At 50.9% G+C, this 26,735-nt stretch overlaps 1 protein-coding gene across 1 annotated transcript in view; it reads left to right on the top strand.

The window, feature by feature from the left end:
• Nucleotides 1–3,724: 3,724 nt before the first annotated feature.
• The window catches only part of Spsb1 (splA/ryanodine receptor domain and SOCS box containing 1), a 68,626-nt gene continuing 45,615 nt past the window's right edge, over nt 3,725–26,735 (top strand). Inside the window, exon 1 of the mRNA XM_008831914.3 lies at nt 3,725–3,919. The gene's annotated coding sequence lies outside the window, so the exon portion shown is untranslated. The remainder of the gene's footprint in view (nt 3,920–26,735) is intronic.

The following is a 26,735-nucleotide window of genomic DNA, read 5'->3' as shown; positions in this document are numbered from 1 at the left end:
TAATCCTTAAAAGATTTTAGGGTTACCTCTACAGAGGGGGGAATGTTAGAGTGGCCAAAAGTCCCATTTGAAAAAAAAAATCAAGAAGAAAAAGTACATGAAGTTATCAGAAAAAAAGTGATGGGAAGATATAGGAGGAGTTGGAGGAGAGGGAGTGGGTATGGATTGGATCAAAACATCTTATATACACGTATGAAATTTTCAATTATTTATTTTTTTAAAACAAATTTAATGGAAGATCTGGCCAGGCCTAGTGGCACACGCTTTTCATTCTAGCATTTGAGAGGCAGAGGCAGGTGGATCTCTGTGAGTTGAAGACAAACCTGGTTTACATAGTGAGTTCAGGCCAGCTGGGACTACAGGGAGACCCTGTCTCAAAAAGACAAAAAAAAAAAAAGGGGTTGGGGATTTAGCTCAGTAGGCCCTGGGTTCAGTCCTCAGCTCCGAAACAAACAAACAAAAAAAAAGACAAAAAAAAAAAAATCTCTTGGGCTTGGAAGATGGCTTGGTGGATGAGGCACTTGCCACATAGTGTGAGGATCTGAGTTTGAACTCCCAGCATGCATGTAAAGTGGGGCATGGGATCAAGCATCTATAGTCTCATCTCAAAGACAGGATAGTGTCATCTATGGCATGATGTGAGATAAGAGAATTCCCAGAAGTTCCCAGCCCAGCTTGCCTGCTATATATTCTGGTGAACAAGGGACCCTGCCTCAGGGCTGGAGGGATGGTTCAGTGGTTAAGAACATTTGTTGCTCTTGCATAGGACCTTAGTTTCCAGCATCCACATTGGGCAGCTCACAACTGCCTGTAACTCCAGCTCCCTCAGGCATCTACACTTATGTAGCCACATAGAGACACACATGTACACATAATTTTTCTAAAGAGAGGGGAAGGGCAAGGACTGACACCTGAGGTTGTCCTCTGACCTACACACACACACACCAAATTAAATTAAAAAGAAAACTGAACCTTAAAAGGTTAAGTATCTTAGTCCAGATCACACAGCGAGTGACTGGCAGACCTAAGGTTTGCATTATGCCTGTCTAATTCCCAAACTTTTTGCTCATTCTCTTCAATCAGCCAAAGGATCTCAAAGATGGGAAAGCCCTCTAGTCTTGAAAAGGCAGCAGGATTCTGCCCCGAGAACCCTAAGAGAATCCAAAACATCTCTAGATAGATGCGGATTCATCAGAAAAAGCAGTTTATGCTGATTTGTTCCCTAACAATTCGTCCTCATCATTTTTGTAAGATTAAAGAAGTGAGTAAATTATGTCAACAGCATCACTGATGCAAAAGATGAGATATATGTGGGCGTGGGGCACTGAGGGCTTGAAGCAGCACCCCTGAGAGTCTAGAGCCACCTCCTTATTCACTCCCATGGATCAGGCATCCTTGATTTAAGACCTGAGTCAGGCTTCAAGTATTCATCAGCTGGCCTTCCAGTGGTGTTTATCAGCTGCAATTACACTATTGCACGATTAGCCTTTTTAGTAAACAATAGTATTACTCCCCTTTCACTCACAATCTGGCCTTCAGGATTGTTCAACAGTGCTCTGAGCCACAGAGGTCATGGCTGAATGACTACGCAACCCACCTTTCCAATGTCCAGAGGCGAGGAAGACTGACTCCAAAGGGTGAGTTTAGGGATTTAGATCAGCAGTGTCTAGTTACTAAATGGGATCAGAACTGAGAATTCAAGATTCATGCTGAAGAATGTGGGGGTGGATGACCTTTAGTTAAGAACCATCCTTTTCAGGGTCATCAAATGTGGGGACCCCAAGTGAGCAGCTGTTAACGCTAATCATGAAATAGGTCTCAGTCTGCTCTGGAAGCTGTCTTCCAGGTAAGAGGCATGGCCTCTTTCAGGAGTTCCCTTTGGGGTTGCTGAAAGCAAGTAGCCCGTGTGCCCCTCCAATACCACCTCAGTGAGGTCACCTGCTAAAGGACACACACTTCCTAGACTGCACAACAGACGTGGCTGTTCTTCGAAGGCAGGATGACTGAGAGCAGGCTCTGATGACTAGGGGAATGCCACAACAGGAACAAGTTTTCAAATTACCAGTGGGCTAAGAGGAAGAAGTCAGGAAGTCTGCAGAGCGGGAAGCCCCTCTGGGCCACTGACAAGGCTGCCTGCCTACCCAGCCAGGCAACTTGAACCTATAGGCTCCCAGAGAGACAGACTTCCCACTCGGGTCCACCTTGTGCATAGGAGTCTGGGGAGCATGTGTGTTTTCAAAGAAAACGCAACTGCTTTGCAGAACAGTGAGGTGGGAAGCCATCTACTGAGCGGCCTCTGCCTGGTCACCATTGCGTCTTTACAGGAGTAAAACATCCTGTCCCTCACGGTGGTAAAGACTAAGTAACTACAGACACCATGTTATTTGCATCTTCTCCAGCAATGGTACCTCCTCCCCAATGGACACTGCACACAGCCAGGGGTGGGGAAACCTAAGGGGATTTCGATCTTAGCACAGTAATTAAAAAATCTCCCCAGTCACAAGTGACTACTCTTTTGTGGGCAGAAAGAAAAGAAAATTCCTTTGAAAGGCTCGTAACTTCTAACCGGACACTTTTTATGTGAGGCCCTCAGAGGTGGGGTCTCCCAAGCAGCCGCTCATTTATTCATTCAACAAACTTGCAGAATGCATAGGCTGTCCTAGACTCCCGGCTGTCTAGGCACAGTGGATGCCTACATGCCCAGGCCCTTGGGGTCTCGAGATACTGAGATGCCCACCCAGCCTTGAGTGTGCAAACCGGTGGGTATACTCCATGGAATTTTATGCATCGGCTCACATACCGCTGTCTTGCACGCCTGCTTTACAGAACTTTAAATGCAGAATTTCAGAGGAGGCCAGCACGGCCTTTGCTCCTGCGGTTATGGTCACCATCCCCACTTTCTCAAACGTTCCCTCCATCATGGGTGACCTCCGGCCCCCCACTGAAGGGCCTGGCACCGCCGCAGCCTTCCGCAGGCTTTCCGCTGTTGCAATCGAGGTCTCCTGCCCAGTCTTTCCCAAAAACTCCTCCAGAGGGATCGAGGCTTCGGACCCCTGAGCCAAGGCAGTCCGGGCAGAAACCACCGCCAGGAGGCCGGGCTGCAGCCTCGGGAAGCCTCCCGGAGAGGACGGCGACGGGGGCTGCGGAGCGCGCACTGGGCACGTGACCGCAGCAACCCCGCCGGGTGCGCCCTGGGCTCTCCAGCGCCCCGCAGCGCTCAGCTCCGGGAGGCCCACGACCGGCCGGGTGAGAAAAGGGGCGTGGCAGGGGCGTGGCGTGCTGGAGGCCAGGCGGGGTAAGGGGCGGGGCAAGAGGGCGGGATGTGCAGAGGGAGAGGGCATCGGGGAGGGCGGGGTAGGCGGGAAGAAGGGGCGGGGCAAGAGGACCGGGCGGGGCAGAGGGAGAGGGGCATGGGGGGGGCGGGGCAGCCCGACAGGGGTGAGGGGACGGGGTATGAGGACGGGGTGGGGCAGAGGAAGAGAGGGCGGGGCATGAGGGTGGGCGGGGCATGGGCGCGGAGCCGGGTAGCGGATGGAGAAGAGGGCAGAACCGGGCGAGGAGTGGGCGTGGGGGCTCGCTGGGTGGCGGGCAGGGCGGGGCGGGGCAGAGGAGGGGGGCTGGGAGAAGGGACGGGGCGGGGCAGATGTGGGCAGGGCAGGGGCGTGCGGGCCCCGCCCACAATGGTTTTTTTCTCCCACTTTAGAGCGTTTGGCTGCTCTCTACGCTCAGCACAGAAGTCGCGCTCGGGCAGCCCGCGCGCTCGCTGCAGGAACCAGCTCTAGGCGCCGGCGCCGGGGCCGCGGGGAGGAGGTGACTTCGCTCCCTGCGGCGGGCGCGGCCTGAGCGCGGCAAGCCTCCTGGGCTCCGAGAGCCACGGCCTCTCTCGGCGCGGCAGGCAGCGCGGGACACCGAGAACCCGGTGGGTGGGCGCGCGGCCCTGCGTCGGGGGACCGGGAACGGGAGACGCGGGGATCCGCACACTGGGGCCCCTAGTGGGTGCGCGCAGGGCAGAGCTTGGGGGACGGGGTGGGCATCTTTGCTGGGCACGCGGCGTGGGGCGCTGGTCCGCTGGGCTGGCCCTGCTCGCCGCAGGTCCCTGGAGAGGGGGCCGGGCGCCGCCCAGCGCGCAGCGCGGCTCTGCTGCCGTGTTTGCTGCCCGCGGCTGGTGAAGGCTCCCTGGTCCCACCTGCGGGGCGAGGCTGGGCGGGGGTCCTGGAGGCAGCCGGACTGTCGCGCCCCTGGATGAGCCTCGGCAGTTGCAGACCCAGAAACAGGCCTGGAGCGCGCAGCAGTCCCCGCTGAGTTCTGGGTATCGGGGCGCCCCAGGGCGCTGGTTCCCGACTGACCCCCGCTGCCAAGCCGGGGTGGGGTGCTCCTTCTTCTGCATAGAGCAGCGCGACCCTGCTGAGTTAAGTCAGTTTTGCTTTTCCCGCCAGTCCGGGCTAGGATTTGCAGCGGTCGCCACTGTCCCCTCGGAGGTCCCCCGCCCGGCCCGTAGCGCCTCTTCTCTGGGACACCGCTGGGTGACACTCTGCACGGCTCCACCCTCCCCGCCGTCCCAGAGCCGCCAGGGCTTCTCCCAGCAACCGAGGTTATGTCAGGAAATCGATGAAAACAGAAAAACAAGAGCAGCCTGGGTCCGGCTGGTGGAGCCGCGGGATGGGTCACCCTGCGCCCGCGGTGTGTGTGAGGAATTGGTAATTGGCAAGTTCACGTGATGTAAGATGGCAAAAGCTCTGGATGACGGTACATGGTGCCTGAGAAGATGCTAGCCGGCCAAGAAGTTGTGTGTTTTTGACTGTGGGAGTGTGTGCTCGAGTGTCTGTGAGTGTGCATGTATCCTTGTGAATGCGTTTCCGTGAGTGGGTCTTTGTATGTGTGTGAATGTGTTTTTGTGACATGAACATGTGTCTGTACAAGTCTGTATGCATTTTCATGAGGAACTCTGTGTGTAACTGTGTGTGTGCGGGGGCTCTCCCTGTTCACCATCTGTAGTAACCCAGCAGTGGGGCTGGCCGCTGCCTCCGCAAGGCTGCTGAGCACGTCTCCTCTGCTTGGTTCTGGAAAGTGGGGTGTTGCTGGAGCATTGGTTGGTGTCCTGCTAGGGAAGCCCCTGCTGGTGCCAGCTGAGGGGGGGGGGCAGGCTCCTCTCTCTTCCTCTCTCTTTTTTTTTCTCTGAAAGCAAATTGTACAGTGTGGTGGTGAGTTGGCAGGGGCTGTTTCCTGAGTGAGTAATATTTAATTAAACGCTCCAGTCAGTAGCATCAGAAACTGCTCATGAGTTGAGTTTTAACAGGTGTTCATGGTACAAGAGCTATCCCCTATGATGAAGATTTGCTGTCCATGATGAATTCTCTGTCTCTCTCTGTCTCTGTCTCTGTCTCTGTCTCTGTTTCTCTCTCTCTCTCTCTCTCTCTCTCTCTCTCTCTCTCTCTCTCTCTCTCTCTCTGTCTCTGTCTCTCTCTCTCTGTATGTGTGTCAAGGTAGGATGGTGGCCTGGTCCGGGGAAGGTATTTATTTTGGTTCTTGAATGAGAGGAAGGAATGGGCCTTTCTCCTTGTTTATCCCCCACTTTCCTATCTCCCACCTCTGGGAGGCAGAAAGCACTAGATTACCATTAGTGGCACAGTTAGGGAAGCACTACATCACTTACAGAACATCTAGCTGGACCAACCCTTTCCCAGTGGAGGCCCAGAGAGGATGGGTGACTTACCCAAATTGCACAGCCAGGTCCTGGCTGCTGTTGTTGGTTCCTGTCCCCGGCACTGAGGTCATAGGCCAGGCAGCTGCAAAGTGATGGACTGGATTAGATCATTTGTAGAATTCCTCCTCCTCCTCCTCCTCCTCCTCATCAGTTTGGAGTGAGAGGAAAGGATAGTGAATCATGGAGAGCAGAGTTCAGATCAGACAGTAAAGCTTCGTGTTGATAAATGCAGTCAATTCAAGTGTGTGTGTGTGTGTGTGTGTGTGTGTGTGTGTGTATACAGGAGATATAGTCACTGTATCCAACAACTTTGCAAGGCTTCCTTTTCTTGCCCAGCCTGGCTCCCACACTCAAATCTGCAGGACTAGGCCTTGGGGAGAAGCAATGACTGTTAGACTCCGAGGAAGGAGTGGCTCCGCCTGGGGCTCTGGGTGAGGTCACTTTGGGGGTAAGTGAGGTTGTGTTTCTGGGGCTGCTCCAGCAAGGGTGGGCCCTTCCTTTAGTGGGTTTCTTGGGGCTGTGCATAAAACTGGCCCTCTTGGAATCAGCATAAATATTGAATTTCTCCCTGCCCATTGGAAGCCAGTGCTGCTTGCCTGATGCTCACTGAGGATGTGAGTCCTTTCTTCTTGCACCTGCCTCCTCCTGGGTGGTTGGAAACTTGCAGGCAGATGTATTCTCACTTTAATGAAACTTTTGAGCCTCACCGTGCTCCTAAATTTAGTCTAGAAATTTTGTACCAATTCCTCTCAAGAAATAGGATGTGGCTGGTGTCCTTGCATTGTTCATCTTTTTGTTATGGGTGTACAAGGGCAGGTGCAGGTATGCCTCGGTCTGTCTAGGGGTGAGTGAACAGACTTTCTATTCTGTGCAAGTCAGATCAATAAGAGCAGAATAAAGGGCTATTATTTGGTGTTTGGGATGCAGTTCTTCCCCAAATGGCATCCAAAGTGATGCTGGCAGCCAGCCCCTAGCCTCTGTGCTGCAAGGACTCTGATATGAACCCGCATCATATTCCTGGTGGGAAATGGCTTTGAGGAGTATATTAGTGCCGGGCTCTGATCCAACTCCTTGACACATTAACTCATCTTCGCTTCCCTGGACTGTGGGTTCTCCCTCCATCCCCCCCTGTCCCAGCTGGCAGGTGACTTAGCCAAGGTCTTTCTGCCATAGAGCCAAAACTCCAGTCCAGACTTTGTAACCTAGCATCATCACCAGCACAGGATGGCACCTCCTCTGCCTTTGCCTTCCCTTCTGCATGTTTATATTAGTGTGTGTGTGTGTGTGTGTGTGTGTGTGTGTGTGAGAGAGAGAGAGAGAGAGAGAGAGAGAGAGAGAGAGAGAGAGGTGGGGGGGGGGGGGGGGGGGGTTGCATGTGTGCCATGATGTTCATGTAGAGGCTAAAGGAGAACTTTGCAGAGTCAGTTTTGTTCTTCCAGCCTCACATGAATTCCAAGGACCAGACTCTGGTTTTCAGGCTTGTACGGCACGTGTTTCGCCAGCTGAGCCATCTCACCGGCCTTGCGTGTTTTGTTGTTGTTTTTGTTTGGTTTGGTTTGGTTTTGGTCTTTTTGAGACAGGGTCTCCCTGTAGCCCCAGCTGGCCTGGAACTCGCTATGTAGACCAGGCTGGCCTTGCCCGGCCTATTTTTTTTTTTTTAATGAATAGTTTTTATTATGGAAAAATTTCAAGCATATGTCAAAGTGGAAAGGAGGCTATAATGAGTAAGTCCCCATGTTCCCTCACCAGTTTCAAAACTCAACATATGCTCATGCACATATACACATGCACATATGCGCACACATGTATACATACATACATACATAGCTGGAATGTTCTAAAGCAAACTCTGTTCTCAGGTCTCCTGTACTTACTTTCTAAGAAGTATTTAAGGGAACAGTTGGGCCCCAAAGGAACCCTTGTGACTCCATATGAAGGCAAGGATTGGAGTAAATGTGGCTTTTGCGCCTTGAAGGTGAGGTTCACACTGCGCCCTGACCAAAGGAAGGCTTCATAGTGAGCAGCTCCTGGGGATCCAGCTTGGTGCCACTCTGCAGAGCCTTGGGCAGCTTCTTGCTAGTTTAGTATTGTAAAAGTTCTATTCATTGCCCAACATTAAGAAGAATGAGTCTGAGGATCATGAGGCAAACCACATCGGCACTGGGCTTAGGCTCTCCCGGCCTCCCTGGAAGAGTTGGGCAAGAGAGGCCGCCAAGGGACAGCCCAGCTCTGCCTGCTCTGGAGGCCCAGGCCTTGTGCAATGCTGGTGTGGGGGGTCATGGCAGGCCTGGGCATTAGGGGATGAGAGAACGATTTGTCAGCAAGCGCCAGACCAGTGCTCAACTCGAGCTTAACTCTTGATGGCAGGCGATGGCTAGAGGGAATCTGGGAGCCCCTGTTACCCCAGGGAACTTCTGGGGATAGGAGAGAAGCTGTGGGTAACCTGAGCCCAAGGTGAAGGATATGTGAACCCCATGTGGGAAAGGATAGCTGAGCAGGTCTTCAGCCACCCAGGGTTGGAAGGACCTGCCTGGGAAAGGTCTGCCCTGCCCCCTGTTGTGGACACTGCCTACCAGGTTAGCCATGGGTCGTCACCTGCAGCTGTTGGCTGTTTGGGGGCCACTCTGATTGTTATATACACACCTGCTATGACAAAATACCTAAAAAAGCAACTTAAGGAAGGATGGCGTAGTCCACGGTGGGGAAGGTGTGACACGGAAACCTGAGGCACCTGCACACATCGCACCCACAGTCAGGAAGCAGAGAGATGAATGTTGGTGCCCAGCTCACGTTCTGCTTTTTATTCAGCTCAGGGTACCAGCTTGAACTGTGCCACTCACATTCAGGGTGGGGCTGCACTCCTCAGCTCCAGTTCTCTTCAAAGACCCTCACAGACACCCCTCTGGGTGATTCCAAATCTAGTCTGGTTGATGATGAAGATCAACCATCATGGCACCCTTGTATTGTGAACACCTGCACGGTCCCCTTGTGCTCTGGTCACCCACTCTATGAGGAGCAAAGTATCTTTTCTTTTGCATCACCTAAAGGTAATGCATGCAAGTGTCACTTCTCTGCGGAGGGGATCTGTACTCCAGAGGAACTAGTGAGCTTCCTAATTCACATAGCTGGAACCCAGAAGCCTATGGGGATGGGCCTTAAGGGGATGGGATGGAGCCAGTGTGGTGGTGCACACATTTAATCCCAGCACTCAGGAGGCAGAGGCAAGTGGATTTCTGTGAGTTCAAGGCCAACCTGGTGTACATACCAAGTTCCAGGCCAGCTGGGGCTACAGGGAGACCCTCTCTCAAAAAGACAAAAAAAAAAAAAAAAAAAAAAAAAAAAAAGGGTGGGGGTGGGGGCATGGGATCATGGTAGCAGTGGTGGGAACCTAAAGGTGGGTCTGCTGAATTTCTTGAGGTTGAGATTTTTCATTTAATGTTGTAGCTCTGATGGAGGCTAACAGGTTGGTTGACTGAAACATGAAATGCTAGCCTACCATGCTGGAACTGGAGATGCTAGATCTCCCTGAGTTTAATAATGTTGAGGAGAGGACTCAGAGACTCTGGAGACTGGAATGCCTGAGGGGCAGATCTCCCACTTAAAGCCTCCCCACCCACATTGGGAGAGTCCAAGAGGCAGACTTCCCACTAGTACGCTGGGAAACAGATTTGGGAGAGGATGTCCAACACCCTTGAAGCACTCTGCTCTTCCCAGACCTCACAGGGACTCAGTCACTCAGAATGCTGAAAGGCAGTGGGAGTAATTGGATCCTGGGGTGACGGGGGCGAGTGGCGGCGCTCAACTTCCAAAGACAAGGTGGGTGTAATTAGTAATTACCGCAGAGCAAAGTGGCAATCACTACTGTCTGGCTCGTGCAGACCTGTGGGGCTGGCGAGTTAATCACCGTGTTCCTAGAAGTGAAATAGCCAGGACGCCTGCATTCTTGACTGTACAAGCAGAAAGCCTCCAGGGTGAATGAACTTAAATCTAACTCACGTAGTAAAACCAGAGAAGCATGGCTCCTCAGCTGGTTCCCAAACCTGAGCCAGTTTGCAGACCCTGAACTGAATGAAGGGAGGCCAGGTCCCCTTTAATTAGGACCCTAGTACTAGACTGTTAACTTTCTGCCAGGCTTCCCCAAACGGCTTTATGATCTTTGACCATCGAGACTGTGCTTTGGGAAAAAAAGGAAGTAATTAGAGCTTTTGGGACGAGTAGCTATTGGCTTTGAGCTAATGTTGATTCCAGGAGATTGGAATTGTTTTTGTGATCCTTTTCTCAGAAGGACTGATGGAGGTCAGGTAAGCTCAGCTCCAACTCAGAGGGTGCGATGGGTCAATGGACATATCCTGGGGTTATTTTTCTAGTCCCAGAATGTAATTGGAACAGACATCTCAGTAGCTGGCAGACTCTTCACATTGGTTCCCTGACCTGTGGAGCAAGATCTTCTGTGGTGACAGAGGTCACCATGAGAGCCATTAGAAATGCCTCCACCCAGGGAAAGCATAAATCAGAAGCAATGTCATATCTCTTAGAGGAATTTTGGAGATTAGTGCCCCTAACAAGGATTTGAGAGCTGTCAGAGGTGATGATTCCTCCTACCTCCCCATTCAACTCTCCCGTAGCCTGTGCAAATCTCAGATGGCCCTTAGAGAATGACAGCGCTCTCCACAAGCTGGACCAAGTGGTGCCTCCAGCTGCAGCTGCTGTACCAGATGTGGCTTCCTTGCCTGAGCAAATGAACACATCTGGTACCTGGGATATAGCTATTGATCTGGCAAATGTCTTTTTCTCCATATCTAGTCCACAAGGCCTTCCAGAAGCAGTTTGCTTTCACCTGGCAAGGCCAGCAATATTCTGCACAGTCCTACCCGTAGGGTAGTCAACTCCCTCATGATTTCATTCCCAGGAGTTTTGATCGCCTTTCTATATCATCTACAGTGTATCACATTGACCAGTTACATTGATGATAATATTATACTCATTGGATTGAGTGAGCAAGAGGTAAAAAAAATCACTCTGGATTTACTGGTAATACATTTTCATGTCAAAAGGTCGAAATAAGCCCTCCTGAAATTCACAGACCTTCTGCCTCTGTGGGTGTGTATGGGTCCAGTGGTGTGGGGCATGCTGGGATGCCCCTTCTAAGGCGAAGTATAAGTTGTTGTCCCTGGTCCTGCCTACAGTACAGCCAAGAAGGAGGCATGATGCTGGCCAACCTATTAGGACTTTGGAGACAGCACATTCTTCACTTGGGTGTGTCACTCCAGCCCATCTGTTGAGGGACTCTAAACACAGCTAGTTTTGAGTGAGCCCCAGATCAGGAGAAGGCTCTACAGCGGATCCAGGCCCCTGTACAGACTGCTCTTGTGTTTGGGCTACACGATTCAAAGTTCCAGTGATCTTCAAGGTGTCAGTAGCAGATAAGGGCTCTTTGGAGCCTTTGGCAGCCCCTATAAGTGAATCATAGCACAAGTATTTGGAGTTTTGGAGCAAGGCCCAGCTGCCATCCCCAAATAACTACTCTCCCTTTGAGAAACAGCCATTGACATACTGCTGGGCCTTAGTGGAAAGTGAACCTTTGACCATTGGCAACCACGTTACCTTGTGACCTCCACTACCCAAATGAACTGGGAGTTATTGGACCCATCAAGCCATAAAGATGGGCATGCACAGGAGTAATCCAAGATTAAAAGGAAGAGGTTACATGATCAGTCTGAGCAGTGCCTAAAGGCTCAAGTATGTAGGTAGACATGTCTGAGTGGACAAAGGACATGTAGCTATTTGTGTGCCATGTGAATGGTCACCAAGAGGAGCTGGATGGTCAGGGGAGGCTGCAGTCTAGCCCTGACCTGCCAACTGGGAGGTGAGTAGGCAACACCAGGGTACAGTGGGCAGGCTTTGGGAACTTTCTGGATGTGAAGTGTTAGAGGAAGATGAAGAAGGGTACGTGTTGCTGAGAAACTCAGCTAGTTAGGAGGTCATAGAAGATGACCCTAGAGAGAGGGCTGAGCTCTAAGGTACGTGGAGGTGCTTTGAACCTGCCCTGGTGAATGTGGTCCAAGTAGACCTGTCCAGATAACAGGTGGACTTGGGCCTGGACTAGAGACAGAAACTTCCTTTCTTCGTTAGGAAGTTGTCTTTCTGTCAGCAGAAGATTTCATGGCATGAGGGGATAAGCCACAGGAGATGGGACCTTGTTTGACATTTTCCTCCACAAACGGGGAGGAGACCTTAGGTGGTTTCTCAGGCCTCGTATTTCTACCGAGCCCACCATGTCTGGTGAGAGACTACCTCCGACCACCATCAGACACCTGCTACTTGATGCATGTTGGGGCCTCTAAGGTGAGTGCCAGAATGTCCCCAAACCATCTGGAAAGGCTTCTTGGTTTATGATTTGATGCTTCTGCCACCCCTTTTTAAATTGTAGCACAGATAATATGAGCTTTACTATTTTAACTTTCTTTTTCAGTGCTGGGGATTGAACCCAGGGCCTTGTGCATGCTAGAGAAACACTACCACTGAACCACACTCTCAGCACTTAGATCTTTGAGACAAGGTCTGGCTATTTAGCTCAGATTAGCCTTGAACTCCTGATCCCCTGCCTCAGCTTCCCAAGTACTGGAATTACATGTATGTATCACCATGCCCAGTTAATATGATGCTGGGGATAGAACCCAGGGCTTTGTGCCTACCAGCTGAGCTACATTTCCAGCCCCTGGGAAGGTGGCTTCATGGTGTGCTTTTTGAGATTCTTGTGGGCTCAGTGGGTAGACCTGGGCTTCCTTTGATGTCCATTTCAGCTGGACAGCAGGTAGAAGGGCTGCTGGTGTTGCTGGTGGGGGGGTCTGAGAGCTAAGGGGGCTGCTCTATGGCTCTGGCTTCTTGGCTCTGGAGCAAGAGGAATTAACACCAGCCACAGTCCAGCCTCCATTCCCAGGTCTTGAGTGTGATGAACACATCTGGTCTCCACTTTCTCCTGTCTCTCATTCTCCTGAACCTCCCTAGAAGCCCCTGTTACCAGAATCTCTCAGTAGAGGTCACCAGTGACCTGTCCCTATTGCCCACAAACACTCAAGGGTGCCCTCACCCTTCCCCTTGTTTAGAAAGCTCCTGGGCCCTCGCTGCATCTCCCTCACTGCTGCTAGACCTGGCCTGTTTCACAATCATTGTTGCCCTACCCCACCCCCACCTCTCTAACTCTGCGTCCTTTCCCTTTGTTAATGCTGTGACATACATGAGGGAAACAACCGGAGGAGAGCAGATCTATTTTAGCTCATGGTTTTGGAAGTTGTAGTCCATGGTGTGGAAGTCCAGTCTGGGCCTGTGGTGAGGCAGCTTGTCACTGCAGGATGTAGGCGGTAGAGCAAAGCAGCTCACCTCATGAGTCAGGAAGCAGAGAGACTGATGCATGGATAGCTAGCATGATTTTTCTTGTTTCCTTCCTGGCAACTCCAGCCTGCCTTCCGTGCTTGGGCCAGCATTCAGAGTTGGATGTCTGCTCCAATGATAACGATTCTGTCAGAACCCTTATCAGATGTCTTTATCTGCCAGACCCCTTTAGGTAAATACTGCCACCGCCTTGTTTAGGGGTGAGAGAAGTGAACTTTGAAGATGTTTCCTAAGCTGTTGATAGCTAGGGTACCTTATGGACCCCAGATATACCTGGGTCTCAGACACATGTAACCGATCCAGGAGGGTTCCTTCAAGCCTGGGGATTTGCAGGGTAGATGCCAGAGACTAGCTATTATAGAGTGGGTTGGAGGGTTGGATATACTGCTGTATAGCAGGGATTGTCAGTGAGATGTGTTGGTGAGCTAGAATTGTTTTTTCTTGATTTGTCTATGTTCCTTTGCATTTAAAACGTAATTATTGGAGGCCCTGACCAGCATCCCTGAGGAGACCCAGTTCAACTCTCTGGTCCTTCCAACTGGCTGTCTCCCCCAGCTAAGTTTTTGACTCCCCCTTGACAATTGGGCTGTCATCCAACCAAGGCACCCGTGGTCTGACTGGGTGGTGCTGCTCTGCTGCCTTAAGTCGTCCCTCCTGCCTGTGGAGTCTGTGATGATAAGATACTCCTGCACTTGTGGGGAGGCCACCGAGGAAACATGCCAAGCTGGTGGGATTTGCCTGTTAAGTGGATGACAGGAAGTTCCCAGCAGACCCAAGATTAAGCACAGGGGGCAGAGAATAGTAGACTTTGTGAGGTGTGAGACACAGCCATCATATCCTCTGTGGGTCTCGGGAGGAGCCCTTCGGACAATCAGGAAGGCTGAGAAAATGGAACTGAATACCTTGATTCCCCTGGAGATGAGGGGTAAAGGAGACCTGTATGTGTTCTCTGGATCCCAGGCTTTTCTCAGTGTGGAGATTTTAAGAAAGTACTTATTAGAAAGATGGCCTTGGGTGGGGCGTGGTGGCACACACCTTTAATCCCAGCACTTGGGAGGCAGAGGCAGGCAGGCGGATCTCTGTGAGTTCAAGGCCAGCCTGGTCTACAGAGTGAGTTCCAGGCCAGTTGGGGCTACAGGGAGACCCTGTCTTCAAAAAAGGGGGTGGGGGGCTGGAGAGATGGCTCAGCGGTTAAGAGCACTGACTGCTCTTGCAGAGGACCCAGGTTCGATTCTCAACACTCACCTGGCGGCTACGAACCATCTTTAACTCCAGTTCCCAGGGAATCCAAAGCCCTCTTCTGACCTCTGCAGCGATACACGACACAGGTGCACTCACATACATGCAGGCAATACACTCATACACATAAAATAATAATAATAGAAAAAAGAAAAATGGCCTTGTGTCTGCAAAGCTCAGAGGAACAAAATTTTCTTAAAGAAATGTAGCAGTGTATTTATAGTAAATACCTATAAATTATATGTACTCATCAGAGTGCCATTGGAAAGACTTCCTTATCTTTGGAGCCATGTGATGCTCAGAAAGATTTCTCCTCCTGTACATACCACCGTGTTGATGTTGAACCGATTTGTGATCGCCTTCTTCCCTTCCCACTGTTTTGCCCTCCAGGGTCCCTCAAAACCAGCCTTTCCAGCACCAGGCCACTTTCAAGGGCTGTCTGGGAAGCTCAGGATGAAAGTCCCCCCCTCTTTTAAATTCCTTCATTATTCAGCCAATGTTCCCTGAATGCCTGCTCTGTCCTGGCTGTCCCGGTGCCTGCACAGAAGGAGATGCCCAGACAGGGCTAACCCGGAGGTCGTGTCTGAGCTGCATCCTCATGACTGGGTCTCTTTCTTTCCAGTAATGGGTCTCAGTACAGCTGAGGTTTGCATGGCTGTCAAATGTTTATGATGGAAAATTTCAAACATAGACACCGCTATCTCCAGTCCCAGGCCTTGATCACCCACTGTCAAGGATTCCTACTTCTCTCGTGTCCTCAGTGGGCACAGATCATCCATCCTTCTCAGAAATGTTCACCATAACATTGAAGTTCTAGGAAAGATCAGACAGGGCTCTTATGTTTGGAGGGGTTAAACAGCTTCCCCTGAATCTGCTTTTTTGGACACTGCTCCCCGCCATTCCTGCAGCACCTCAGGGCCAATTGAAGCCGAAGGGTCCTGGATTTGGGCAAGGTACAGAATAGGGTTCTCTATAAGTTTTAGCTTTGCAGGGTAAGTAGTTTGAACTACTGAGAATAGCTTTAGAGATCACTCCCCTCAGAACCAGCTATGAGTAGCCTTCTCCTTCCCTCTGTGTCTCTGTCTTCTCCAAAATGCTTTCTAGAATCTGGTAGGAATAGATCAAAGTAAATGATGCCAGGACCAGGCAGGCAGCCCCCAGGCTGCTTCTGCAAGTTTCTGGGTGTCAAGTGTGACATATGGCTTTCCCCAGCACGTTTGGGGAGTGTGGGGCGTGAGGCGTGATGTCTGTTTTCTTCTTTGGGAAGGTAGGTTTGGAGCAACCCTGGGGATATGAACTTTCTCTGTGGTTCTGAGCTGTCATCCCCTCCCCACCCCCTTCCACCACGTAGAGCAGCTGTGCTTAGAGGCAGCAGAAAATGGGACTGGATTTGTGTTACTTAAACCTGTCACTGGGTTGAGACCTAGAAGCATTTAGGAAGACCAAACTTAAATCTTGGCGTAACTGGTTCCCTGCCTGTCTTTCTCTCTGAGCATTTTATAAGGTGAAGCAGGGTGTCCCTGGACTAGTGCATACATCGTGAGCATGTGGCACGTTTAGGGCTCAGATTGTATGTAGAGGGAGCTAGCGCAGGATTTGCTTTTCATGGTCTTACTGTGGTGTAATTCACACACCACAAAGTTTACCTGCTATAAGTGTCCACACTGAGTTTTAAGGCATATGCACAGTTGGCTAGCTATTGACATGTCCTTGAATTTGGCTTCTCGATACCACCTCAGCAGCTCTGCAAGTGGGAACAGGGTTCTCCCAAGTTCCCTAGTGACTGGTAGCAATCCAGACAGGTACCATCATGGAGATTTCTTGGACATGCTGCTTATGAGCTAAATTTTGTATCAGTTGAGGACTCTCATGTTGACTTATCCTGTAAAAGTGCCAGGACTCTGGAAAGCACCCAGGGAAAGCTGCCTTGGGGCAGTTCTGGTCTGACTGGAGGCAAGCTGACCATGGGTTGCAAAGCCAGGCCTATGTGTGTCCAGAGTGAGCCTGTTGCATGCGGTGTGCTTTTCTTCCTGGGCTTCAGAAACGAGACTAGTTCTTCAATGCTGATGGAGTGTTTATATGTACCAAGTACTCTTCTAGAAGCTTTCCACCCTTAATTCATATACCGCAACCAAGAACCCCACCAGGTGGGGACTATTAGGCCCGTTCACAGACAGAAAAACAAGCTAAAAAACAAGTCAAATGCTGGGCATGATTGTGCTTGCTTATAATCCTAGCTCTTGAGAGCTGAGTCAAGAGGATCACAAATTCAAGGTCAGTCTAGGCTATGTGGTAAACCTTTTGCAAAAAATCAAGCAAACATGGGTGGGTGAAGGGGTCTAAATTTGATTAAGAACTGTTCCAAGAAATGTACAAAAGCTCAACAAAAACAAAGCTAGATGACCACTTGGAGTCACACAAGAAGTCATACCAGTGTGTGTGTGTGTGTGTGTGTGTGTGTGTGTGTGTGTTATACGGTCTTTTTTTTTTATTGCAAATGTGTGGTCACAGGTATGTGGGTGTACGTGCACCTAGGCCCAAGGTTGATGTCAGGAATTATCTGTGATCACTTTTCTACCTTCTTCATTGAGACGAGGTCTCCCAATCAAGCCCAGACCTTGCTGATATGGCTTTCCACTGGGCTGGAAAAGGTCAGGATGGGAGCCATGAGCAAAAGCTGGAAAAGTGGCAGTCACTACAGTACCACGTAGTGTAAGCCTTGGGATGGGATGTGCTGGGCTGCCGTGGGGGAGAATTTCAGGTAGAGGGAGATCTCAGCCAGGCAAAGGAAGGGCATGCGGGGTTAGGGGGAGAAGGAGGTGAGAGAAATTGGACCTGTGATGCTGCAGTCAGAGTGGAAGTGTGTCCAGTGACTCCTGAACCCCATTTGCTGGCCCTTAGCGGGTGCTGGTGATAATTACATGAATGAAGGGAGTATCATTGAAGAGCAAGAAAAATGAGACCCTGAATCTTGTGCTTTTCCAAAACAACCCTAGACATGTTCAGTGGTTCTGCTGGGCTATGGGCAGATCCAGCCATGTCTACCGAATCTTCCACCTCCTCTCAGATAAACAGAACAGCTGGCTGGCTGGGAAAAGTGGAGGGCTCCCCACAGCTACCCTAGGCCTTTCCTGATGGGAAGGTGAGCATGGGGCTGACACTCAGCAGTCTTTTGAAAACTGGCCTGCCTATCTTCTGCATGTCCAGAGGTGTGCCAGTCAGAGGGACACAGACAGGTTCATGACCAGGAGGTGAAGGAGGCAGGAAAGGGAACTTGACATTTGCCCTGACACTTCCTTCACTCTTTGTCTAGGAATTCACATAATTTTTTTTTTTTTTTTTGGAAAATTGATAGCCTCACTGCTGGGCTTTCCTCAGCCAGCCTGGTCTTCTTACGGTGTCTTGTTTTTCTCTGAGAAAAACCAGCCTTAAGCGCCAGACTTTTAATTGCCTTCCCGAGAGACACTTCCTGTGGATATTTCTAGTGACGAGTGGTTGAGGTTGTGCTCCTAAATAAAATTAGGGTTTTAAACTGGGTCACAAGCTCACTTACCCCCAGAGGCTGGGAAGGAAGGCTGTAGGGCCAAGGAGGACTGTGGCAGAATGAACATGTCCTGACTGAGGACATGTACTAGAACACTGGAACCCACTGGCATGGCAGTGCCCCCTCCTCTTTTTTCTCCCTAGGAAAAGCCAAGATCCAGATTGAAAAAAAAAAACAAAACAACAACAAACTACTTCAATGGGTTTTGTTTTAAAGTCACAACACTGTACTGTTTGAAAAGAAATTCTTCATGATCGATCTGCCCTGCTACTCAGGATGGAGAGGGCAAGACTGGGAAGCCCAGCAGGGTTACATATCTTGGGTCCAGGATGGCTGGGACTGGAACTGGTACGTGGCCTGGCCCCCTGCCCATCTTAGCCAGGTTGCATTGTAGTTAAAATTGAGAACTGGAGCTAGAGAGGTGGCTCAGCAGTTAAGAGCACTGACTGTCCTTGCAGAAGACCTGGGTTTGAATCCCAGCACCCACATGGCAGCTAACAACTGTCCATAACTCCAGTCCCAGGGGATCCAACACCCTCTTCTGTCCTTTATGGATACTGCATGATATGGGTGCACTTACACACATGCAGGCATAACACACATGCATAAAATAAATCAAACAAAAACCCTGAGAACTGACTCAGCAGATTTCATTGCCTCAAGAGACAAACTGGCTTTGAGGGACAGGAGGGGAGCCCCACCCCCACCCCCACTTCAGCCTCTGCGCCCACCCAGAACAACTCATCAAGAGGCAGTGTTTGTGTGATTCTTTTGGGTAATTGGTACAGAGCATCTGACATGGATTCTTTATCACGGTTTTGGTGCTGTAACACACACTCCTGTCCTATGGCTGGTTACCCTTCTGTTGTGATAAGGAAACTGACCAGGAGAGACTCCACCTAATTTGGTGGGTGGGATTTGAATGCAAACCTGATTCATCTGCCGGGCTTAGTATGGAAGTATACTTTGTCTGGTGCCAGTAAACTTACCTCTAGGGCATGGGCTGCATTCTAATTAGACCCACTGCTGAGCATCACGGTTGAAGCGACAGGTCAGGGCTGCCATGGCTCCCCTCCTGATGGGGAACCTCAGGAGCATAGGCTGCCCCACCTATGAGAGCCCGCACTGCTCTGCTCACAGGGCTGCTGACTAATTCTCTTTACAAACGGCTCAGTTTCACACGCTTGCACTTCCGGTAACTACGTGGGTGGATTTGTTTCATTTAAGGGGAAAATAAAACAAAACAAAACATGGAGGGGTTTTCTTTCTCAAGAAGAAGGCTCACTAATTAGAGGTTCAGCACGTGTGCCTCTGGGCATCTCGGTGCACTTCTGTACCCAGCAGGGCCTTTTGGCAACCAGCTCCGGGGAGAAATCGCTTAGTCATTTATAAGCAGGACCAGGTGCTGGAGGTCAGAGAGCTGGAGGGGCTGCTGAGGCGTCCCAGCCCTGCCCTGCCCAGGGAACCCTAGCAGCCGGGTGCGCCTTCCGATTCAGCCCTGCTCCAGACTGGACTGGGGGAGAGGAGCTGGGTGAAGAGGAAGGTGGCAGGTGAGACAGCGGGGCTCAGCAGCCTGGGGCTCAGCATCCCAATGACCTGGCAAGGAGGTGCTCCAGCTGGCCTAGCAGCCTGCTACTGTCCGTTTGGAGATGAGGGGGAGCGCCTAGACTCACAAGATTCTGCTGGGGAATGTGCAAGGCAGCTTCCAGAGACAGGAAGCGCTGTGTGTGTGTGTGTGTGTGTGTGTGTGTGTGTACGCATGCATGTGTGTGCATGTATAGTCCCACACAGCCTCATCCAGGTCATAACTGCACCTGGTTGGGTCCGGGTACCAGCCAAGTTAAGAGCCCACTTTGATGTTGTTAGCAGGATCCTGAGAGCCTCGGCTGTGCCCCAAACTAAAGGTAGAACCCTGTTTTGCTGCTGGATGGTGAGGGGGCACAGGTCATAGCAAGGGTGAAACCACTTTGGGTGAGTTTTGGTACCTGCAGCCCACGTGTCCCACTGCCTCAGCACACAGACAGACTGTGGTGACAGCACTGCATGTTGGGGGCAGCGGCCCTTTAGGATGGCAGCTTCTTGTCTGGATGAGGCCCCCCGGGAAGCCGGGTTTAGTCTGTGCGTGGAGGCTGACTCTGTTTTGAGCCTGGCTTCGAGTCAGGAAGGTGGCCGCAGTCCAGCGCTGGTACTTCCTGTCTGTGCTATTCACCTCTATGAGCCTCCAGTTTACCCCTGGGAAGTGGGGATGTCAGAATGCTCCATGAATGGGATGAAGCAGTGCAGATGCAGGTGGGCTGCCTGGGGGTGTCCTTCCAACACTGGGTGGATCCCAGGCTCTAAGATAGAAATAGGCAGCAGGGTTTATCATAAAGAGGGCAAGTTACCAGATAATTTCCAAATAATACAACAATGATGGAAGTGATAAAGGCTCAGCAGGGATCTGCTGAATTCTGATGGGGAGCAGGGTTTACTCAGCAGGTGGATCTGGGAAAGCTACCTGGGGAGGGGGGTGATGCTAACACTGGGGTCTTAGGGCTGCGAGGGCTGGAGAGGACAGAGGAAGACAGGAAGAGATTCATCGCTGGGTGAGGGATGAATGTGTGTAAAACCACCAGGAGCTTAGCCGGGACCCGGAATCATAGTAAGTGCCTAATAAATGTCATCAAAATCAGTATGACTCCAGGAATTTCAGTTTAGATATTTGGGAGGAGGGTATGTGTATACATAAGATTTTCAGGCCACCAGATGGGAAAAGACAGTTTCAAAGCCGTATGTAACTGATTTCCTTTAGTGAAGGCACTGGTGATAATGATGGTGATGATGATGATATGTCTGTATCTGTCTTTCCCCTCCACCTACAGAACAGCTGGTGGCTTGGGTCTGAGATTCATATTATTCCAAATGTACATTAAGGGTGTCTGTGTGCTAGGCTTGACCTGAGTGCCCCTGAGAACCACAGGAAGCTCTGTGGACAGTTGTGGGCTGTGACAATCCAGGTGGAGACGGGAAGCAGCTGTGCTCTCTCCCCCTTTCCGGGCAGGTTGGGGAAGCACAGCAATTGTTCTGGGAAGCTCAGTTTAGAGTTTGCCAGCATTTCCTGTAGCCAGTGAGGGTGGGGCCTTGGGGTCTGGACCGAGGCAAGGGCTGGAGGTGGGTCGGGAGACTCATGATGCTGTGTCACAGATCCTCAGCCAGGGAGACGGCTGGTGGCGGTGGACCCTCCCCCATACCCGTGCCTATTACTGTGCATCCTCTCTGGCTGTGCCGTCTTTACTTTTTAAGTCTTGCCTGAGGGGCACCTCTGGGGGAATGTTTGGGGAGCAGGCAGGTGAGAAATGGAGGGAAAGCCCCATGTTGTACCCTCCTCCCCACGCCCCACCTCACCAGGCTTTTGGTGTCCTGAGAACACTGAGCTTGACTCTGGCTTCTGAGCTTGATCCTGGACAGGTTCCTATGTCTCTGAGTCTCCGTCTCCACATCTGTAGATATGAACATGAAGTCCCCATGCAGACAACCCTGGACCATAGACGGCTGGTGCCTCGTGGATCATGAGTGCCATCACTCCAAGAATTGCTCTTTTGTGAGTTCATCACTCTGCTAGGCCCTGGATGCACAACTGGACAAGACAGGCTCCTTGATTCTAAGATTCACCTTCCATGGTTGGGGACAGTCACATGACTGGTGATTATAACAGTAGAATTGGTGTAGGAGTGACCCTGGTGGGAGGCCAGCCCAGAATTATGCCCTGCAGCCAACCCTAATGAAGTCAGCTGGAGAGGCAGAAACTTGGACAGTAAAGTTGACTGATGTGAGGCTCCCAGACCACTGTGCCTCAGGCACCATGGGCCTAGACCACACCAAGCCCCCTACAAGGCAGCCTTACCCCTTTGGATCCTGATGCACTGGCTCCCGTTTTCTCCTGAGGTTGAGCTGAGGAGAGGAGTTAGGGGTTAGGAATGTGGTTGGTACCCAGGTATGCTCACGGCCCCTTCTCATGTGACTGGTGTGGCGTTGGGGCCGGTGAAGAGAAAGTTACAGGAGGCTGAGCTTCTCTCCCCAGCCCAGTAAGGCCTATGACATCAGTCTGGCATGGGAACAGCCTAGGTGTCCGCTATACAGAAGAGTCAAGAGAGAGCAATGGGGAGGTCTGGAAAAGCCAAGGGGAAGTGGGACTGAGCAGCATGAGTTGTTGGCTTTCTGTGACTCTGAGGGAACACCAGCTACCCTTCTGTCTGGCTTCAGATGGGAAGCTGCTTCTGATGGCCGCATCATCTAGCTCCAGACCAAGCAGGAGGCCCACAGTTGGGCCCTGGCCTTGAGCTGGCCTCCTACTTGGCACCTGGTCAGAGCAGAGGCAGCAGAGAACCAGGTGTGGAGGTATATACCTGTAATATACACTTGGGAGGCTGAGGCAGGAGGTTTGCCACAAATCTGAGGCTAGTTTGGGTTACATAATAAGACCCAGTGTAAAAAAATAACAACAATAAAAGTAGGGAGGGAACTCTGCTTCTAAGCTACTGGATCAGGTAGCTTTGATTTACAGGATAGGGTTTGGTTCCTTGCCAGGGACTCTGGGTAGGTTGCCTTTACTACAATTTCTTTCCTTCCGTCCTGATTTTGCATGGCAAAAACTTTCTCCTACTAATAGGTGTGGAGGTCCACTGAGTATGAGTACCATGTATTACAGTACTTGGCAGGGAGTTCAATGGAGAAAGACCAGAGGGAGATAATTAGCTGTCATTGTCTCTTGGACCAGGACTGGTCTCTGTGTGGGACACGCCCAACAGCTCAGCTGGCCAAGCCAGATGTTTAAACCTACAGAATGCTTTGCCTCCCTCTATCTCTCTTCTCCCTCCGCCCCAGGTGTGTGCAGATGTGGGGTGGCCTGAGACCACCAGAGACCCTTCTCTCTCTGGTACGACTGGTTTGTTCAGTACATCTCATTTAGTCCTTGATGTGTGAGGAGACAAAGCTAGGACTGCTTCCTGCCCTCAGTGTCTAGCCTGAGGGCTGGTAAGGAACCCTGCGAGCATGCTCCAGGCACAGATGTGGGTTGGTCACCTTTGGATTGTGGTGCCCACCTCCTACAGCGGCTGGGCCGTGTGGGCCGTGTGTGGTGGGTGCTTGGTAGGAATTTAAATGAATGAATTGAGTGTGTGAATGAGCTAGTGTATCTCACTGATGGTGGAAAAGTTAGCTTCTTTGATCTAATCGGCTCCATGGTTATCTGTTGACTGGCTTTCAGGGTTCTGTCCACATAGTCCTGTAGCCCCTGTATCTAGGACTGTGTCTGGCCCACAGTGGGATTGAATCCTTTGACCTAGAAGGAAAGACTAAGTTGGCTGGTTGTTCTCTAGCCTGTGAATCCTGCCTAAGGGATCAGGTCTGCTCCCACCCCACGCCCGGATCTTGGCTCTCCTACAGGTTGCCTACCTTCCTTCTGAAGGTGCACTGAAGGTGGGCTCTGTGTCTCTCTTCCCTTTGTGAGAGACTTTTTGTTTATGTCACTGAGTTTTTGAGGCCGTAACATCATGGGACAGGGTTAATGGGATGGAGTTACAGTGTGTTCTGGCCATGCAAGTTTGGTGTGACAGGAGGGACTGAACTCCCCAGGCTCTAGAGAAAGATCCCCTCCCTCTCTTCTGAAACCAAGCCTCTTCTCTTCTTGCCCCTTTTCTTGTGTCCTGTCCAATTGTCTGAGGTTCCTGCATCTCCCACCACAACCCTCTAGGCCAAAGCATGGGGTGCAGAAACTGCCCAGGATTCCTGTGAAAGAAGCAGAGAGAGAGAGAGAGAGAGAGAGAGAGAGAGAGAGAGAGACCCCCAAATACCAAGCTGAAAAAAGCTCTTAAACCTTCCTAGTTTAGTCTGTGGTTGGCCCAGCTGAGGGCCTTAAACATTTGCATTCCTGGAGCTTAGCTGGCTCTTTGAGTGTAGAGTTTCTGGGTTAGCGGTCCACCAAACTAAGCAGGAACTCTTTACAAAGAGTGTGTCTGTGTGGTGGAATTCCAAGTATCCCAAGAGGCATGGGTGGCCTCCCTCAGCACTGGGGCATGGAAACAGGCTCTGATCTGATACTGGGCGTCTCTTGTGCTGGGAAGAGGTATCCCTCTAGTTAGGTCTTCAGACCTTTTATAGTGTACTCACTGTGTGTCAGCTGAGAAGGGTTAGAGAGACTTCAGAGAGCCAAAGAACAGCAGGAGGCAAACATGGGGCTTATGTGTTTAATCACATAGAAGTCTGTTAGAGTTGAGGTCATCTTTTTTTTTAAAAAAAAATGCTGCCAATTGTCACTATAAAGTGTCTTTTTTTGCCTTTAGAATCAGTCTGGTAGCAGAGGTATAAGATGTGAATCATTAGCCGGGTGTGGTGGCGCATGCCTTTAATCCCAGCACTCAGGAGGCAGAGGCAGGTGGATCTCTATGAGTTCAAGGTCAGCCTGGTCTACATAGTGAGTTCCAGGGCAGCCAGGGCTACAGGGAGACCCTGTCTCAAAAGGACCAAACAAAAAAAAGATGTGAATCATATGACTGGGCCAGGGGGTGTGTGTGGGAGAGAGAGAGAGAGAGAGAGAGAGAGAGAGAGAGAGAGAATGTAGTGGACTGGCAGGGGCACTGTCAAGGTCATGGGAAGAGGCCTTTATGGACAGGCAAGCTGAGGAGCAGAGACTTCATCTTCAGGCAGGAGACCATTGGCCAACTCAGTCTTAAGGGATCCAGCCCCACTGTGGGTCAGACACAGTCTTAGGCATGGGGTTGCAGAATTAAAGTCTCCAGTAGTGGTTCATGGACACAGCAAGTGAGGAAGGCAGCCAGCCACAGGAATAAGCCAAGTAGGTACCACTGATGTGGCCTCTCCGCTGTGGGGAGCAGCCCTGCTATAGTTTACACACAGGCAGAGGCAGTCTGTTCTCAGATAATGTACATCTGGGGTCATATTGGGCATGTGATTGACATGCCTATCTTCCTTGAACTCCCAAGCTGTCAGAGGCTGGAAGGGTCTTTATTAACCAACCAGCCCCCTGGGGTTTATCCCCTGGTGATAGTCTTTTTCTTTATCTTGGCTGTGTTCTCTAGCTTCTTTTGAACCATCACTGGGTGTTTACCAGGCATAGGACCCAGTGGGTCCCAGCTCATCAAATCCTCAAGTCATTCCTATGAGATGGGCCTGTTTTCTGGTTTGCAGAAGGGGAAACTGAGGCTCAGACTATCTCAGGTCATAGCTGAGCCAGGAACATCAATTAATAGGGTTCATGAGCCTCGGTTCATGTGTTTTCTTCAAAACCATATGAGAAATGTGTGTCTAGAGGTTTCTGAGGTAACCAGGACCACCTGCTGGTTGGTTCTGCGGTTAAAAATTAACAAACTATTTTGGAGGGCCAAGAGAAGCCACATACAGGTGGCAGGTGTTACAGAGGGACAGTGGTTTGTAACACTGTGCCTGGCCTCAGCCACTCTGATTGATGGTCAGTGGGAGACAGGAGTCCCTGTCCTGGAGGGAAGTTCTGTGTTAGGTCACCAGACACTTCCAGCCTCTCACCCTCACCACACCCTTCCTAATACTCTTCCCAGCCCCCTTCTTTTGTTGTCTGGCTGCGTCAGACGTCTGGGCTTGCAGGGAGGTTCCTGATGGGGGACCTTGGAAATAGGTCACTCCCTTCCCGTGCAGCCAGCACTGACCCAGCTGTGACCCGCCCTGATGTGACAGTCTCTGCTTGTCACTCTTTGATGCCTGTAGTGGAGAGGCCAGGTGGCCGCCTCTTCCCAACTCTGACCTTCCTAGACCTTGCTGCCTCAGCCACAGCTTTCTGCATCACACACACATACACACACACACACACACACACACACACCCGCCATATTGGAAAGGGGAAGTCCATCCTTGACCTCTTCTACTCTCATGAGTGCCCTGGCTGTGTGGGCAGCTCCCAGTTTCTGAATGAAACAGTCAAGTTCCTACTGGGCTTAAGCCAAGGGCTACTGAGACTTGATATGGCCCCTGTCTGGCCCCGATGCCCCCTTGCTTTCCACAGAATCCTGGGGTTTTCCATTCCTCTCTGGCTTGCTCTCAGGCCTGTTGGCAGGAATTTCAGGTGATGCACCCATGGAGTCTGAAGACCAAGGAAGACCCTGAAGATCAGCACTTGGTGGTAGGCCACCTTACAGTCACTTAGACATGGAGACCTGTCTATAAAAGTGGCTTAAATGGGGCTTAATTTATTTATTTAATTTTTTGAGACAATGTCTTGCTATGTAGACCAGGCTACCCTCAGACTTGCGGCAATCCTCCTGTTCAGCCTCCCACAGGCTAGGATTCTGAGCACATGCCACTAAACCTGACTGGAGCTTAATTTTTAACCTCTATGGAATCATGTGGATGAAACACAAGAAAGAGCACGGCCCTTGTCTCTCTCCAAGAAGACATTTGTGTTTTATTTGTTACTGTTGTCCTGTCTACAGGCAGTACAGCCCATTTCGGCAGATTCAGGAGAAAGAACATTTACAGGACCTTAAGGTGGTGTCAGCCACACCATAACATGCCCATACCATTGAGGATCCTGCTGGTCTCCAGGGGAAATTGATTTCTACCCATGGATGGCAGAGGCTGTGCTCAGAACCATGGACATTTTTCTCCTTCCTCTCAGATCCTTGCTCCTGAGACTCAGAGAGAAAGTCAAGGGGTCTTGTCTTCTAGCAAGGAAAACCAGGGTACAGACTCTGAAGAGGGGCTTACTCAAGGTTTCCAATCTCTTTGACTGCCTGAAATAGAGTAGCAGAATTCCTTCCCAGGGTATCTGGTGGGTCCATCTTGGTCATAGGTCTTGGGTTTTCTAAGCCATCTCTCTTTTCCATTTAT

This window comes from Nannospalax galili, unplaced genomic scaffold (assembly GCF_000622305.1).
Source record: "Nannospalax galili isolate Female #2095 unplaced genomic scaffold, S.galili_v1.0 scaffold870, whole genome shotgun sequence".
Classification (NCBI taxonomy): Eukaryota; Metazoa; Chordata; class Mammalia; order Rodentia; family Spalacidae; genus Nannospalax; species Nannospalax galili.
This window is presented reverse-complemented; position numbering and strand designations above follow the sequence as displayed.